Source organism: Piliocolobus tephrosceles, chromosome 1 (assembly GCF_002776525.5).
Source record: "Piliocolobus tephrosceles isolate RC106 chromosome 1, ASM277652v3, whole genome shotgun sequence".
Lineage (NCBI taxonomy): Eukaryota > Metazoa > Chordata > Mammalia > Primates > Cercopithecidae > Piliocolobus > Piliocolobus tephrosceles.
This window is the reverse complement of record NC_045434.1, coordinates 75,906,533-75,925,586: the sequence shown is the minus strand read 5'-3', so window position 1 is coordinate 75,925,586 and position 19,054 is coordinate 75,906,533. Positions and strand designations below refer to the sequence as shown.

The window sequence follows — 19,054 nt, the reverse complement described above, 5'->3', positions numbered from 1 at the left end:
GTTAAATTTAACTCCACTGAACTCATAGAATGAGAGTTAACTTATATTTCATTTTAGGTGATTTTAGAGAAAGTTATTTTAAAGGCAAAACATTCTTAAAAGATTGATTCTACCCCCATTTTTCTTAATTACTTTCATGAAAAACCTATTGATTTTATAATCTATTAATTTGCAGTGGAAAAACTGTGCTCTTTTGTTGATGTAGAGCTAATAATGTACATAAATGTTTATAACTTTTAACCTCATCTTAAATATTTTTTGTTTCAAATCACACATATCTGGCATTTTAAGGTATTTCTTGTTTGTTTTTTTCTTTTTCCCCCATTTGCAGAACACTTTGATGTCTTAAGTGGTACATCCAAACTTGAATGAAATAGAGCTGTGAGGACATTTTGAGGGAAGTGATCTAGGTAAGTACTAACCGTTGCATTCATCTATCTTCTTGCTGATCGTGATAATTTCTTGTGCCATAGCAGATCAAAATCTGCCAAAAAATGGAAATAATTAGGGTCTCGCAAGTAGTAGCCAGATACACAAATGAAATTAAACTATCTCTGTGAATAGGAGTTTGCTTTTTGAGAGGAGTAGAGTAAAACAGAGTTAAGGAAGAAGTGTTGATTTTAGCTGTCACATACCAGTTGAACAATTCTGATAGTGATACTGTTGTTTTCCAGGTGAGTAAAAGAGTCATGGAAATTAGCATACAACATAAAAATCTGTAGAAATCAGGGGAGATGTGGACAAGGAGTGGCCAAGGGAAATCCATTTGGGGATGAACAACAGGAATTCCTCATTTGGACTGCTTCTGTTATTACTCACTCAGAGACTAGAGCAAATTGTTAGACTTGCCTGTGGTGTCCTTTATCTATCCCTAAAATGTAGAAAGTGAAATAGGGAAGGATGAGGAGTTGATATTGCAGAAGAGGAAGCTGAAATAACCTTCCTTCAATTATTTTTCTTAAAATTGCCCTCTGAAGGGAACCTGAATGTTTATGCTTTATTTCACTCTGTCTTACACTCTATTTGTGACAGATAAATGAAATGGTAGACTGATTGGCCATTCTTTGGCTAATGTCAGCAGCCAAATTAATGTGGGAAGTTGCTGATATGTTTATATGAAAATAACTTAAAAAAAAAAAAAGACCCATTGCCCGTCCACCTGATATGTTTCGTGGTTGAGGCCAAATATATTTATCTGATATATTATGTGATAATATTAGAAATTAAAGTCCCTAAGTTAGCAAATGGTTTGCCTCCATCTCCAAGTTCTTTGTTCTTTCCATCCTGTACCACTGATATTCCACCTGAATTAGGGAAATTAATTATCAAAAAGTGCCTGTTTGTTTCCATCTTCTTTCTTATTCAAATACTATTTATTTTAAATTACTATTTCCTAATTAATGCTAAATAAATAAAATGTACACTTAGCTAACCAGAGATTTATAAATAACTTCATTTCTTCATTTTCTCCCTGGATTTTCTGCTATTTATTATTATTTAAGTTTTAGTGCTTTGAGAGTACAGCTGGTATTTCAACAGCACTTTCCTCTAATGCTTAATCCTAACTCATAACTGAAATATGTATTAAAAGCTTGAGCACATGCATATAAAGAGAAAACGTTTTTCTCAACCTTCAACACTTCACATTTAATCTTTGGAATATTTAGTGCCTTATTGTTATTTTAATTCTTATTCTGAGTCACAGACAGCATGAACAGAATTTACAGGGTAATCACTGCAGTAACATTTTCTTCCTCTAGCTTATCTTTTCTGGGATTAATTATATTGAGATCACTGCCCTGAGTCATAGTCTTCTGTATTTTAATAGAGTATCAGGCATGGTTCAGATAAAGAAACTTTATTCAGGCTATTTTTGTATCGTCTGTGGATTGGGTGAAGATGGAATGTTCTTTGGAGAAATTGTGAGGAAGAAAGAACACAGTTTTCTCCAATACTATTTAACTTAACAGAAATTTTTATCAGTTGGATTTTAAAGCCCATATTTCAAAACTTTCTTAAAAGTTTGCATACTTTAAATTCAAAATTTTAAAAATTAAAATTAAATAATTAAAATTAAAAAATAAAGTATGGTTTATGTATATATTCCTTAAATAATTTCAATAAAAATTTTGTTTATATTTATACAGATTTTTAAAGTATAAATTATATTATAGTATTATTTTAGTCTCTCAGATGAATGCCTTTTATGTACCAGGTAATTTTCTCATACTGGGATACATCAGCAGATTAAAAACAAAGACCATGTTAAATATCTGTTCTCCTGGAAGTCTATGACAAATGGGGCAGGCTGAGAAATAAATAAACAAGTATATGGATATTATGTCAGATGCTAATGAGTACTGTGAAAGCAGGAGAACTCAGCAGGGTTAGAGGAATAGGGAATGTGTACGTGTTGTTTTGTTTGTTTGTTTGTTTGTTTTCTGTTTTGTTGGGTTGCCATGGAAGGTAACAGAGTACTAAGGCAAATTAGAGAGTGAATGGTTCATGTAATGCACTGAAAATGGAGGAAATAGCAAGAGTGAAGTGTCTGTGGTAATATCTTGCTTACTATACCAAGGAACAATAAGCAGCCTAATATGACTGGAGTGAAGTGAGCTAAGTGGAAAGTATTAATAGTAAGAGACGAGGACAAAGAGTTATCAGGGGGTCAGATTTGCAGGCCCTTTTAGGTTCATGTGAAGAACTGGGTTCTGTACTTAATGAGATGGAAAGCCATTGAGGGTGACATGATCTGATTTAAATTTTAAGAGAATCACTATGCCTGTCTGCCATGGGGAAAAAAGTGGTGTATGTATCTCTGCATATTTTGGTATAATAGGGGGTTAGGCACTCTGGAAAATGTATGTTAAAATATAAAATCAGACAGTCAAATAATTACTCAAGCCAGTCCTCTTATTTAATGTTCTAACTTAAATCACTACTAATTACAAGCAGAACTTATTTTTGCATGAAGCCTTTTGTATGATCACTCTTCAAATATAAACACAGAAAAATGCCTCATGAAATACCATGTAAATTAATTAAGAAAAAATATAGTGACTCTCAAAAGAAAGGAAGGAAATCACTAAGTGCCAGAAACAAATAAAGAACTCAGTTCCAAAAGGAACCTTGACGTGATACCCTAGCAGTTCATAAGACTGTCAGATGCAGCCTTGAGTCTCTCCAGGATAGGGGATTAGAAAAAATGTCTTTGAAGATTTTGAAGACAGCCCTAGCTAAATGCAAAAACAATCTTACTGGCTTCCCAGGCTCTGGAAGTAGCTATAAATCATCTCCTGAGAGAAAAGTCAAGAACCCAAGCTGCACCAAAAGTATGTGGTCAAAATTTGTAGTAATACATAAAGCAGGAATAATAAGCTTTGAAATTCATTTTAAAAAACTGGTCTGATACCAGGGGAATCTTCTGTACTGAGGCATAAGCAATAAAATCTCAATAACCCTGTAAAGAAAATTCTGCATCCCTGGATGTATGGGACACACAAAGGAAAAAGTAAATCACCCACTGAAAGTGATCTCTCTTTGTGCATATACAACTTATTTATTTTTTACAAAGACACAATCTGTACAGAGAATTAACAGAGGAAAGCAGTCACCAACTAAAGATAATATGTCATATGTATACATATACAGACACACACACTTTTTTTTTACAGAGACACAATTTTGAGAGAGAGAGTAGGCAGAGAAAAGCATGAAAATCACATGCTAAAAACAGTGATAATAGAACAATTTGGAAGAGATTAATAAGTGTGTTCATAGTTATTTAACAAAATATAAAATTATCAAAATATTTGAAGAAGAAATAATAACCTAATGTAATGACAGAGCAAAAACACTAAAGAACAAAATGGAAGTATTATAAATAAAAGTAATATAGTCATTGCTAAAACAAAACCCTGGGGAGGAGGCGGAGCAAGATGGCCAAATGGGACCCTCCAGCAGTTGTCTTCCCCACGGGAACACCAAATTAAACAATCATCTGCACAAGAAAACATCTTCATAAGAACGAAGAATCAGATGAGTGATCATTGTATGTAATTTTGACATCTTATCAAGGAAAGAGGCACTGAAGAGGGTAGGAAAGACAATCTCGAATGGCCAGCACCACCCCAACTCCATCCATCAGCAGCAGCTACATGGAATGGAGAGAGAGTATGTGTGCTTGCAGGAGAGAGAGCTCAGTGATTGTGGGACTTTGCATTGGAATTCAGTGCTGCCTGCCACCATGGAAAGCAACACATGCAGAATTCAACCAGCAACCACAGAGAGAACATTTAGACTAACCCTAGCCAAAAGAAAATAATCCATGCCAACGTTTGGAACCTGGGTTCCTGCTATTACCACCACTGCGGGCTAACGCTCTCTGAGGTACTAAATAAACTTGAAAAGCAATCTAGGCCACAAGGACTGCAATTCCTGTGCAAGTTTTGGTGCTGTGCTTGGCTCAGAGCCAGTGAACTTGGGATGCACACAACCTAGTGAGACACCAGCTAGGGTGGCTAAGGGAGTGCTTGTGTCACCCTCCCACAACCCCAGGAAGTGCAGCTCACAGCTCCTTCTTTCCACTTGAAGAGAGAAGAGGGAAGAGGGAAGAAAGTAAAGAGGACATTGTCTGCAACTTGGATATCAGCTCAGCTACAGAATAGGGCATCAGACAAATTCCTGAGGCCCCTATTTTAGGTGCTAACTTCCAAATGACATTTCTAGACACACCCTGTGCCAGAAAGGAACCCGCTGCATTGAAGGGAAAGACCCTGTACTTGCAGGATACATCACCTGCTGACTACACAGCATTTGAGCCTTGTAAAAACATGAGTGGTAACCAGGCAGGACTCACCACAGGCCTTGGGTGATACCCAATGCCATGTTGGCTTCAGGTGTGACCTAGTATATTCCCAGCTGTGGTGGCCACGCAGTCAGACTCCTGCTTGAGGAAAGGAGAGGGAAGAGTAAAGACGAGTTTGTCTTGCAGTTTGGGTATCAGGTCAGTAAATAAACAAACAAACAAAAAAACAACGGGCTTCTTTTGTTCCAGGCCTTGCCTCCTGGATGGCATTCTTGAACCCACCCTGGGCCAGAGGGGAGCCCACTTCTTTGAAGACGGAAACACAGGACTGGCAGCATTTACCGTAAGCTGACTGAGCAGCCACTGGGCCTTGAGTGAACATTGGTGGTAGCCAGGCAGTACTTGTCTCAGTACTTGCCTCAGGCCTAGGGCCTGGGTGACCACAGAGAGATCATCCATCTGCTTGAGAAATGGAGAACGAAGAAAGTAAAGGGCTTAACCTTGCACTTGATTGCCAACTCAGCCATAGTAGAATACAGCACCAAGTAAATTCCTAAGGATCCTGATTCCAGGCCCTGGCTCCCAGATGACATTTTAGGACCTGCCCTGGGCTAGGGGAAGCTCGTCATCATGAAGGGAAAAACACAAGCCTGGCTGAATTTGCCACCAGCTGAATAAAGAGTGCTTGGGCGTTGAATGAACTTTGGCAATAGCCAAGGAGTGGTCACCATGGACCTTAGGCAAGAGAGCCAGTGCTGTGCTGGCTTTGGATTTGACCCAGCATAATCTCACTGGTATTTTAGTTCTTGTACATTTACTTTTTAGTTTATGCTACACACCATGTTTACTAGTACTAAAACTGTCTTACAATATTACAATTTTGACCCTTTTTCTAATGGAACTTTATGTTTTTACAAGCACACGTTATTACATATGAATGAGACTTTACTATGTTATAGATAACTCTTAATTCTGTAAATAATATATCGCTTATCTGAAATATAGCTGGTATTTGTTTCTTAATTATTTGGCTATTCCCTGTATGTTATACTCTACCAAAGATCATGGGATGTAGATTCAGAAAACTTACTTCCTAGCTCTTATTATTTCTGTGATCTTGCAAAAGAAAAAAAAAAAATGTGAACTATTTTTTTTTATCTGTGAAACACGAAATGTACTTCACAGAATTGTAATGAGAATTAAATTAGATGATATACATGAAAATCACTTCTGAATTGTCAAGTAATTTGTTAATACTGTCACTATTATGTTTGGTAGACTTAAATGATTTGCCTTTGCCTATATACTGAGTAAAGAAGCAGCATTTTGGTATTACCAGTTCCAAAACTCAAAAGCATACAGAATTCCCGTAACAGAAAATTAAATAGTCTAACCTGGATTCCACCTACCCCACTGCCCACCAACTTCATGCTGTGATTCCCAAGATGATTGGAGGGAAAATGCCAGAAACAGATCCATAAACTGCCCGTGAGACATACTATAAACAGAAAATGAACCCGTCTTATGTCAGGGAACGTGATTGAAAAATTAAAAGAGCTTAAGGAGAGAAAGCACTGCTAGAAAACTCTGCAATTCCAGATGGTCTCCCTCTAAGTAGTGCACGGGCAATAAGTGACTTGGGGAACCTGTGATGAACATGTGCGAGTCATCTCTGAAAACGGAGGATGCACAGGTGGCTGGTTTTGAATTGAACACCACACCTGTCTTTGTAATAATGCTTGTAATTCTGCACTGCCTTTCATCAGGGCTTCTTGACAGGTTTTGCAGACATACCACTACAGCTTTTAGACAGGATGTTAAACCCATTTTGGAGAGAGAAATCTTAGAATTCTATGATAAAGTAAATGAAGGTTGCAGAGTGGGCTATAATAGAACAAAGAAATCCTGATAGCCCCCTTTAAGGAAATACGTTGTATGGTTTCTTTGTTTCTTTTTTTCTTTTTTTTAATGAAAGCTGATCTCTTTTAAAATTTCACTCAGAAATTAAACAAACATTTACAAAGCACCTACTTTGGGAAAATACACAAGGTACAAGTAATATACAAAAATGAGTAGAGATTCGTCCCTGCATATAATAAATTTATATTTATGGGCTAGAGAGGCATTCATTTATAACATGGCTATGGGCCAACATTTTTAAGTAGAATAATACTGGCATAAACAAATGTTAGGTAATCATGGAAGACAGTGATTTTGGTGGAGTAATTGTGGAAGACTTTCACAGAGTAAATGACAATAGTATAGTTAATCACGTTTTTACAGAAGTGTAAATAAGGAGAGAATGGTCCAGACAGAAACAGTGGCTTAGGTAAAAGTATATGCATGTGAAAGTTTATGACAAGTTTATAAATGTTCAAACAGTCTGGGATTAACAAGTATCTAACAAGTCTGTATCATCTAGATTATAGTGCATGCATGTATGGCTGTGTAGATGAGTGTGAAAAAGAAGAGATAAGAATGTGGGAAGTAAGCATGATTGTCGGGGTAGGCTCTGGTCATATTGTGAAGACTCTGAAACTATGAATAGGAATGTGTTTTCTATAGAAAAGGGGGCAGGGATCAGGTATAGGAGAGGAATGTGAACATAATAATTCTGGTGGAAATGTGGACAGTGAATTAAGGAGGGGAAGGAAGAGGCTAGTAAAATGGCTATTAAAATGAATCAGCTGACAGATGGGGCTTGAAAGGAGAAGATGGAGTCAAGATATTTCAGACACAGAATATATTTTATCTCTGATTAAATACTGAGGTTTAGGGAAGAGAAAAGTTAAGAATAACTCCAAGACCCATAGCTAGGGACCGAGTGGATAGTGATAGCGTTAACTAAGAGAAGACACACGAGGTCAGGAGATCGAGATCATCCTGGCTAATATGGTGAAACCCCGTCTCTACTAAAAAAATACAAAAAACTAGCCGGGCGATGTGGCGGGCGCCTGTAGTCCCAGCTACTCGGGGGGGGGCTGAGGCAGGAGAATAGCGTGAACCCGGGAGGCGGAGCTTGCAGTGAGCCGAGATCGCGCCACTGCACTCCAGCCTGGGCGACAGAGTGAGACTCCATCTCAAAAATGAAAAATAAAATAAAAGAGAAGACACAAACATAGGCAAGTAGGTTTAAGATGAGGAGGAGAATATCAACTCAGCTTTTGATATTTTAAGTTAGATATGTAAATGAGGCACCCTTAAAGAGAAGGCCAGTAGGAACTCAGAGATTAATCTGGCCTCAGAGAAAAAAGACCCAGCTCTTTCTCTAAGATTTGTAGGTCCTAAGGCAAGACTGCAAATGGAGGACTGTGTACCATATGTTAAATATTTAAAAGTTATAAATCAAGCCACAAACTGTTAAATAAAATATCTAACCTCCTACCATGACAAATATGCTTTTATATCAACCTCAAAGACCAAGTTTGAATTACAGTTCCATGATAAAATATGGTGGCAGTAACTCAGAAAGGACCTCTTCTCCTCCCACTTTACCCCCCTTCCCACTAGCCCTATCCATGCACAGGCCTCAGGGTCAGTCATGGGAAATCCCACGCTTAGGAGCTATGCGAAGCCATTGTGAAGATCTTGAAACTATGAGAAGAAATTTGTTTTCTATTCTATAGAAAATGGGGCAGGGATAGGGGCAGGGAAGGAATGTGAACATGATAATACCTCCATTTCACCCCCGCTTCTCACAGACAACCACTCCTTAGTCACCACTTGGATCTTGGGATACACTGGAGGTTTAGAAGTATAGTCCTGAAGTCAAGAAGCCACTCGGCCCTGGAAGTAGATTTAAGGAGATAGAGAATATGAATAGGAATTATGGTGGTCCCAGGTACCCAGCGTCTGAATCAGAAGGGAGGATGTGGGCTGGGAGACAACTAGCCCTGGAAGGGGAGGATGGGAGGTAGATCAGGTGTCTAAAGCTTGGAGTCTAGAAGGGAACTTCTCTTGCCCTAGTCCAAAAGGGTTGATGAGAAGACACTCCTAGCAAAGTAGATTTGACAATCAAATATTTATGGGAGTGAATGAAATAAAGAAAGCGTAGAGGAATAGAAAAGATAGAGTATTAAAAGTTAATTTAAATTACAAATAAAAGATCATTACCACTTGTTTTAATTTTAAGTTCTGGGGTACATGTGCAGGTGTAGGATGTGCAGGTTTGTTACATAGGTATACACGTGCCATGGTGGTTTGCTGCACCTATTAACCTACCAGCTAGGTATTAAGCCCAGCATGCATTAGCTATTTTTCCTAATGCTCTTCCTCCCACTTTCCCCCAGCAAGCCCCAGTATGTGTTGTTCCCCTCCCTGTGTCCACGTGATCTCATTGTTCAGTTCTCACTTATGAGTGAGAACATGCGGTGTTTGGTTTTTCTGTTCCTGTATTTGTTTGCTGAGGATAATGGCTTCCAGCTCCATCCGTGTCCCTGCAAAGGAAATGATCTCATTCCTTTTTATGGCTTCATAGTATTCCGTGATGTAGCTGTACCATATTTTCTTTATCTAGTGTATCATTGATGGGCATTTGGGTTGATTTCATGTGTTTGCTATTGTGAACAGTGCTGCAGTGAACACACATGTGCATGTATCTTTGTAATAGAATGATTTATATTCCTTTGGGTATATATCCAGTAATGAGATTGCTGAGTCAAATGGTATTTTTGGTTCTAGACCTTTGAGGAATTGCCATACTGTCTTCCGCAGTGGTTGACATTACCACCTTTAAGAAATAGATTATGTAGTACACAAAGATGGAGCTGGGAGGGAAGGGAACAAAGATAGCAAGTGCAGTGTACCCTTACAAGAAATGTATCAGAAGAAAGAAGCAGCTACAGGAAGAACTTACAAAGAATCAAGAATTAGGGATTTTTAAAAAATAATAATAAAGGGTTAGTTTTTCTTGTTAGAATGTCTGTTGCAATAGTGAAAGCTACCCAAAAATGAGATTAAAGGGTTAAAAACCAGGTGTCATTTAGAATAAGGAGTTTAATTGATTAAGCCTAGATTTGTATACATGAGGGAAAGAGTACAAATGAGGCAGAGATATTAATTTTTATGAAAAATGTAGCTGTACTGACTACCATTAATGTCAACATTAATAAATAGTTTCTGTGAAGGATGCAGTTTATGTTATTTCAGTCAATACATGGAGTTGATTGTCTAAGTACTGGCTTGTCTAATTTTGTATATGAATCAAGAGTGTCTATCCTGGGAAGAAAAGTCAGCAATCATACTGTGAACCCAGTTCTCTGCTCAGAGAAGAGTGGAAGAGCGTAAATTACACCCAGCCATGGAACAGCCACACTCAGTGTATTAGACAAGACACATACATGTAAATAACAAAAGACACTATAGAATCATAAACGGGAAATTGTAAGTATTTTGGTGATAAACAAAATAGGGATATCAGTGTAGCTGGGCTGGCAGTCCAGAGATCCTAGGGTTTTAGCTTAGTTTGTTAGATTGTTTGTAATCGGGATAAAATATTCAACTCAGCCTTAGTTTCTTCATTCATCGTGTTGAACTGTGGATTTTTATGATCTAAAGCTCTGGAAATTTTTGTTCAAACAATGTCTTTCTGGGAAAGGTAAATAATTAAAATGATGAAAGCAGTGCTGGATTAAAGTAGGTGAGAGCTCCAGAACTCTGTTGCCCACTTTACTTCCCTTCCCATTTCTACCTCTTTTTCAAAAGCCTTCTAAGTGTCTCTATGTTGCACAGTTGGAAAATATTTGAACTAGATAATCTCTAAGAGCTATTCCAAGTATAAAATCCTATGACTCTACTAAGTCAGGTACAGCTTTGCAGATGAAGTGGCGCTTGAGTGGGCCTTTGAAACTAGGCCATATATTTGGATTAGTGGGTAGGAAGAGTGAAGATATTTAAAACAGGAAGAAGAGCATAATAAAAGAAATAGTGAAAGGAATAATACTGGTTTCCTTGGCAGAGGATGTGTGGAATAATAAAGAGACTTTTCTAACTAAACTGCAGGGATTGTAAGGTAGAGCTGTGGGAAATAAAATTTAAGTGCAGGGCACTTGCTTTTCATATGAGAGAAGTGTTATTCCTGGATACTTTGCATAACTTAAAACTCAAATAATTCAAAACAAATTTTCCCAAAGGGGGAATACATTTTTGGAACTTACGAATTTCTGATTCTTTAGTATATATTTGCTTTGAAATTGCTTTATACATTTTCTTTATTATTTTGCTGAGGACTCTTTCCTACATTAGTATTGGTGGTGGTTTGTGTTCCATCATAGTGCTTTACCACATCATATGTCTATTCCAGAGTTATTAACTTTACTCTTTTTTTCTCAGCACTAACTTTAGTAGCACCGTTTAATGAGCTTGAGTAACATTGTGCAAGGATATGAAAAACAAGTTTAGAAATGATAATAACAGTGCTTGCTTAGATTCTGAAACCAAGACTTACTTGCAGAAATTCTGATGCAAAAAGTAATCAATAATGATTCTCCTAATATTGACAAAGGAGAGTTTGTGTTTCATTTTCCTAGTGGTGTGGGTGATGACAATAACATAAACACAGTTTGCAATTAACTATGTTTTCAAATTATGCTATCTTGCAATAATTACATAAATTGGATTTCTCATCAGTTCAAATTTGGCATGAACATTTCTTTAATCCCACAGTTTCATAATTTACAATCTTACTTCTATGTATCGTGAAAATGGTCCGAGCATAGGGAATGTATGCTATTTATCTTTGTAATCCCTGAGGCATCTTAGCACTCTGCCTCTCAAGAAATACAGCATTTGCTAAATGGAATTGATTTCTTCCACAGTTAGTTTGCCCTGGTCAGACATAAGATTAGAGAGTGGAAATTCCTAATTTAGGTTCTCCAGATCTAGTTGCATGCTAAACATAAAGGAAACACAGTAAATGCTTATTGATTTCTGAACTAGGAGGATGGGGTTTTCTAACTACATCAATTTTACGCATTGCTATATCTTGTAAAACTATAAAGGATTGATTAAACACACTGACTTGTTACTGAGCGAGATTCAAGGAAGATGTGTGTCTTGGACAGGGAACAGCTAGAGACTTTGTGCTCAGTTAGGCTGTGATGACACATGGAGAAAAACATATGGAGTCAAGGGTGAGTGTAGCCAAAAAGAAAGGTGAAGCAGAGTGTGGAACAAAACATGCAGCTGGAAGCAAGTGGCTGACTACAGCCCAAAGTGCTATAGCTCTGTCTAGGCAATGCCAAAAGTCTAGGTGAGGAGTGGAAAAATCAAATCAATCATCAGGATGATTCAAAACATCCCGATGTGTGTTGTCATCAGGGCCATCACTAGGGGTATTTGGGGTTAAGGCACATAGTCTTTCCACACTCCCCCCAGCCCAGATATTTGTATTCAGTTGAAATCATCCTGAAATGGAGGCTTAAATAAAACTAAGGCATCAAAGAGCTCTGCATATTCAATCTACAAAGAGCTTATGTAAAGGTAGGGAGTAGTAATTCCTCTTAATGCCTTAGGGGCCCTAATAACCATATCAGGGTTTCAAATTGTTAGAGTCTAGTGATAGAATCAGATATGGTACATTAGAAATGGTTGAATAATTCATTTTTAAATATGAATGTTATCTAGTAATTTAAGCCTATTGTCTGAAAGACAATTAAATAGGTTTATCCAATATATAATGTCAACAGAAATACAGGAAAGCAGCTGTAAACGAATGGAATTATTTGAAATAGTTCAACATAGGCCTATACAATGTGATAATTAAAAATAAATCTTATGGTCAAACACAAGGAAAATAAGTACACCCTCAGAAATGAGGTGACAGATTTCTCTTTTTTTAGAGATCTCTATGACTAGTTTTCCTGAGACCACAGGCTGTGACTTGCATATCCCTAGAATATTTGGTTTGGCCAAAATATGTATTTGGAATGAACAGCAGTAGATAAGAGAAAGACCTTTAGCCTTTGATTTAGTCACTACAGCACTCATAATCAGAATTTATTTCCAGGTTAGAGCCTAGATTCCCAAGCCAAACTATCCAGCATACATTTCAATTGGGAATAAGGGTTATATTTCTAGGTTTTTGGAAACACTTGACGAGATCTTTGAGTGAAGTGGATACAGAAAGCAGAAGATGGAGGTGGGAACACTGACATTTAGAGCACATAGGGCCAGGCATGTATAAGAGCTCAGTTTCAGAGGCCACAGGAATATGTGCAAGTCTCTGTCAGAAATGAGAGGGCTTAGGGTAGAACTTGACACTCTTGGCTTTAATTATTGCATAGCTCTATTATTTTTATTCCTTCCCCTCTCCCACTGAGGAAAAGCACATACTCAAATTTTTCTTACTTAATGAGTTTTTCTTTGGTGCCTCCCTTGCCCTGCACCAAGTATTGTTCTAGGTGATAGGAAAACAGCAAGGAACAAAACCACCTTTCCTGTCCTGTGGGACTTAAACTCTAAACAGGGAGATAGGCAATAGACAATCAAATAAAAATGAAAAGACACATGATGTGTCTCATTTTTATAGAAGAAAAATCAGGAGGAGTAATTCAAGGAAGAGTAAAGGGTTGTGTACCTAGAAAGGTGACTGTTAATTTGGAAAATGGTGATTGTGTACATTGTTATGTACTATTCAGATTGTATCCAGAAAGTTTTTCTGGGAACCATTTTGACCTACTAGGTACACAAGGCATTTCTAGATACAGCAACAGATAAATGTATCACTCAATTGAATCCTTATTTTGCATTGAATCAAACCTGGTTGAAGAGGGAATTGCTAGTTTTGGTCTAGATGGGTTGAGACATGGAAATGGCAACTAGTATTTTTTCAAATACTTTAAAAAATTGTGGTCTTACACACTGCTAGTGGGAACATAAATTACTACAACTTTTATGGAAAGTAGCAGGGATATTCCTAAAAGAACTAAAATTAGATCTACCATTCAATCCAGCAATCCCACTACTGGGTGTCTACCCAAAGGATAAGAAGCCACTATATGAAAAAGACACATGGACACACATGTTTATTGCAGCCCAATTTGCAATTGCATGGATATGGAACCAACCTAAATGCCATTGACCAATGAGTGGATAAAGCAAATGTGATGTGTGTGTATATATATATATATGAATACTACTCAGCCATATAAAGGAATGAATATGTCTTTTGCAACAACAACTTGGATGGAGCTGGAGGCCATTATTCAAAGTGAAGTAACTCAAATAACTCAGGAATGGAAAACAAAATATTGTATATTCTTACTTATAAATGGGAGCTAAGCTATGTGTATGCAAAGCCATAAGAGTGATAAAATGGACTTCGGAGACTTGGAAGGGGGAAGGTGGGATTTGGGCAAGGGCTAAGAAAACTAAATATTGGGTAAAATGTACACTGCTCAGGTGACAGGTGCACTAAAATCTCAGAATTCACCACTACATAATTCATCCCTGTAACCAAAAACCACTTATACATTAAAAGCTATTGAAATAAAATAAAATTCTTAATTCACATATCATAAAATGTGTACATTGCTTTGGTTTTAAGCATATTTACAAAGTTGTGCAATGATCATTACTAATTCCAGTACCCCTACAAAAATTCTATACTCATTAGCAGTCACACTCCAACATCCTCTCCCCTCATCTCCTAGCAACTACTAATCTACTTTCTTTCTGTATGTATTTTTCTCATATCAATGGAATTATACATTATTTGGCCTTCTATGTATGGCTTTTTTTCATTTAGTATAATTGTATTAGTGACTTTTCAAATTTCTGATAAAGACATATCCGAGACTGGGCAATTTAAAGAAGAAAGAGGTTTAATGAACTTGCAGTTCCAAGTGGCTGGGTAGGCCTTGCCATCATGGTGGAAAGCAAGGAGGAGCAAGTCATGCCTTACATGGATAGCAACAGGCAAAAAGACAGAGCTTGTTTAGGGAAACTCCCCCGTATAATACCATCAGATCTCATGAGACTCATTTGCTATTATGAGAACAGCACAGGAAAGATCTGCCTCCAGAATTCAGTTACCTCCCACTGGATCCCTCCCACAATATATGGGAATTCAAGATGAGATTTTGGTGGGAACATGGTCTAACCATATCATTCCACACTTGACCCCTCCAAATCTCATGTCCTCACCTTTCAAAACATGGCTTTCCAACAGTCCCCAAAAGTCTTAACTCATTTTAGCATTCACTTAAAAGTCCATAGTCCAAAGTCCCTTCTGGCTATGAGTCTGTAAAATCAAAAGCAAGATAGTTACTTCCTATATGCAATGGGGGTACAGGCATTGGGTAAGTACAGCCATTCCAAATGGGAGAAATTGGCCAAAACTAAGGGACTACAGGCCCCATTCAAGTCCAAAATCCAGCAGGGCAGTCAAATCTTAAAGTGCCAAAATGATCTCCTTTGACTCCATGTCTCACATCTAGGTCATGATGATGCAAAAGGTGGATTCTCATGGTCTTGGGCAGCTCCACCTTTGTGGCTTTGCAGGGTACAGCCTGCTTCCTGGCTACTTTCACAGGCTGGCATTGAGTGTCTGTGGCTTTTCCAGGTGCATGGTGGAAGCCGTTGGTGAATCTACCATTCTGGGATCTGGAGGACGGTGGCCCTCTTCTCATAGCTCCACTAGGTGGTACTCTAGTCTGGACTCTGTGTTGGGACTGCAACCTCACATTTCCCTTCTGCACTGCCCTAGCAGAGGTTCTCCATGAGGGCCCCACCCCTGCAGCAAACTTCTGCCTGAACATTCAGGCATTTCCATACATCCTCTGAAATCTAGGATGAGGTTCCTAAACCCCAATTCTTGACTTCTGTGCATTGGAATGCTCAATACCACATGGAAGCAGCCAAGGCTTAAGACGTGCATGCTCTGAAGCCACAGCCCAAGCTCTATATTGGCCTTTTCAGCCATGGCTGGAGCAGCTGAGACAAAGAGCACCAACTCCCTAGACTGCACACAGCATGGGGACCCCGGGCCCAGCCCATGAAACCGTTCTTTCCACCTAGGCTACTGGGCCTGTGATGGGAGAGGCTGCCATGAAGACCTCTGTCATGCCTGGAGACATTTTCCCAGTCGTCTTGGGGATGTAACATAAGTAACATCCTTGTTACTTATGTAAATTTCTATAGCAAGCTTGAATTTCTCCTCAGAAAATGGGATTTTCTTTTCTATCACATTGTCGGGATACAAATTTTCCAAACTTTTATGCTCTCCTGCCCTTATAAAACTGAATGCCTTTAACAGCACCCCAGTCACCTCTTGAATGCTTTACTGCTTGGAAATTTTTTCTGCCAGATACCCTAAATCATCTCTCTCAAGTTCAAGGTTCCACAAATCTCTAGGTCAAGGAGAAATGCCACCAGTTTCTTTGCTAAAACATAAGAAGAGTCACCTTTGCTCCAGTTCCCAACAAGTTCCTCACCTCCATCTGAGACTATCTCAGCTTGGATTTCATTGTCCATATCATTAGCAATGTTTTGGTCAAAGCCATTCAACAAGTCTCCAGGGTGTTCTAAACTTTCCCACATTTTTCTTTCTTCTTCTGAGTCCTCCACACTGTTCCAACCTCTGCCTGTTACCCAGTTCCAAAGTCACTTCCACATTTTTGGTTATCTTTTCAGCAGTGCCCCACTCTACTGGTACCAATTTACAGCATTAGTCAGTTTTCATGCTGCTGATAAAGACATACCTGAGACTGGACAATTTAAAAAAGAAAGAGGTTTTATGGAGTTACAATTCCAAGTGACTGGGGAGGCCTCACAATCATGGCAGAAGGCAAGGAGGAGCAGTCACGTCTTACATGTATGGCAGTAGGCAAAAGAGAGAGCTTGTTCAGGGACACTCCACCTTATAGTACCATCAGATCTCATGAGATCTATCTGCTATCATGAGAACAGCATGGGAAGACCTGTCCCCATGATTCAATTACCTCCCAAAGGGTTCCTCCCACAACATGTGGGAATTCAAGATGGAATTTGAGTGGGGACACAGCCAAACCATATTAATAATGTTTTCAAAGTCCATTCATATTACAGCATGTATTAGTGCTACATTTCTTTTTATGGATTTTATTCCATTATATGGATGTATCATATTTTGTTTATCCATTCAGCAGTTGATGGAAGTTTGTTTTTACTTTTTGGTTATTATGAAGAATGGTGGAATGAAAATCCGTGTACAAGTTTTTGTTGTATATTTGTTTTCAATTCTCTTAGGTATATTGCTAGGAATGGAATTGTTGGGTCATATGGTAACTGTTACGTTTAACTTTTTGAAGATTTGCCAAACTTTTCCAAAAGCAGGTGCAACATTTACAATCCCGACTGCAATGTATTGAAGTTGAAATTTCTCCACACCCTCCTCAAACCTTGATATTGTTTGTCTCTTGATTATAGCCTTCCTAGTAGGTGTGAAGTGCATCTGATAGTGGTTTTTAATATGCTTAATGACTAATGATGTGGAACACATTTTCATGTACATGTTGGCTATTTGTATATCTTTGTAAAAATGTCTATTCAAATTCCTTGTCCATTTTTGAATTGGTTGTCTTTTTATTAATGCATTGTAAGATTTTTTTATATGTCCTATACATATAAATATATATAAGATATATGTATACATGTATATTTTATATGTATATATATCATATATATATTTTTAATCAATTTTATAAAAATCTCCACTCCGGGTACCCAGAGGTACAAATATATACAAGATATAATTGGCACAAAGTGGAAGAATTGGCTAAGAATGAATCTACCTAAAGTCAATTAGTGAGGGTAGATTTTCAGTGCTGTACTCTAACAGGTCAAAAGGATTTCCCAAGCTGAATCCTCATCAAAATTCACTAGTTGCACACATAGAATGCCAGAACATATTTCAATTCATATGTCTGATAAGCCATATCCAAATACTGTCATGCACCAAATAAGGACATTTCATTCATTGACTAACCACATATAAGACAGTGGTCCCAAAAGATCATAAAACTGTATTTTTACTGTACCCTTTCTATGTTTAGATACACAAATACTATTGTGTCACAGTTGCCTGAAGTATTCATTGTAATAACATGCTGTACAAGTTTGTAGACTCAGAGCAATAGGCTATACCATACAGCCTAAGTATGTAGCAGACTGTACAATCTAAGTTTGTGTAAGTACACTTTATGATGTTTGCAGGAGGACGAAATCGCCTAACAATGCATTTCACAGAATTTTTTCCATCATTAAACAACACATGACTGCATATATTCTATTATCGTTGGCTTTGTCCTGATCACAAGTGTGAGAAAACTTTGGAGGCCACCAAATTTAAATGTGAATGATGACATTAATAAATAGCATTTTGGACAGGTAAGGTGGAGCAGAAAGGAGTTAAAGACAGAACAGGGCAAAGAGAAGGGAGGAAAGAGCAGCAATAAAGACAAACCATATTTCCCTTATATGTTTACTTAGGATGCAGCTTTAACCTTTCTTTGACCATAAATTAGATCCACTATTCACGACTTTGTTTGCAAAATTACTTCCATGCCACACTTAAAATGTATGGTATTACGATTATATGTATGTCTTTTTTTACAGAGAGCTGAAAGATGTAATAATTTATTTCATTCATGGAGAAAAGTATTTTCTTATAGGTGCAGAGAATGGGAAATGGTTTTCATTTCCCATCTAATATTCTTATTTCAGATTAATAAAGCAGAGTATGTATATCCAAATATGTATCTACAATTTAACCTAATAAACATAGACATTAGAGTCTTTAAGACGATTTTTCCTGAGTGTCATAGTTAAAAACAAAGCACAACGAAAATGGGGAAATGGGCCAGGCACAGTGGCTCATGCCTGTAATCCCAGCACTTTGGGAGGCCAAGGCGGGTGGAGGTCAAGAGTTCAAGACCAGCCTGGCAAAAAGAGTAAAACCTCATCTCTACTAAAACTACGAAAATTAGCCAGGCGCGGTGGAAGGCACCTATAATCCCAGCTACACAGGAGGCTGAGGCAGAAGAATCGCTTGAAGAAAGGCTGCAGAAGTTGCAGTGAGCCAGGATCACCCCACTGCACTCTGGCCTGGATAACAGAGTAAGACTCTGTCAAAAGGAAAGGAAAGAAAAGGAAAGGAAGGGAAAGGAGGAAGGGGAAAAGAAAGGGAAGGGTGAGACTCTGTCAGAAGACAAAAGAAAAGGAGGGAAGGAAGGAAGGAAGGAAGGAAGGAAGGAAGGAAGGAAGGAAGGA

General features: G+C 38.0%; 1 long non-coding RNA gene across 1 annotated transcript in view; it reads left to right on the top strand.

Moving 5' to 3' along the window:
- Positions 1-347: 347 nt before the first annotated feature.
- Positions 348-19,054, top strand: part of LOC111537012 — a 99,393-nt gene continuing 80,686 nt past the window's right edge. Inside the window, exon 1 of the long non-coding RNA XR_002729883.1 lies at positions 348-410. This is a non-coding gene — a long non-coding RNA (uncharacterized LOC111537012). The remainder of the gene's footprint in view (positions 411-19,054) is intronic.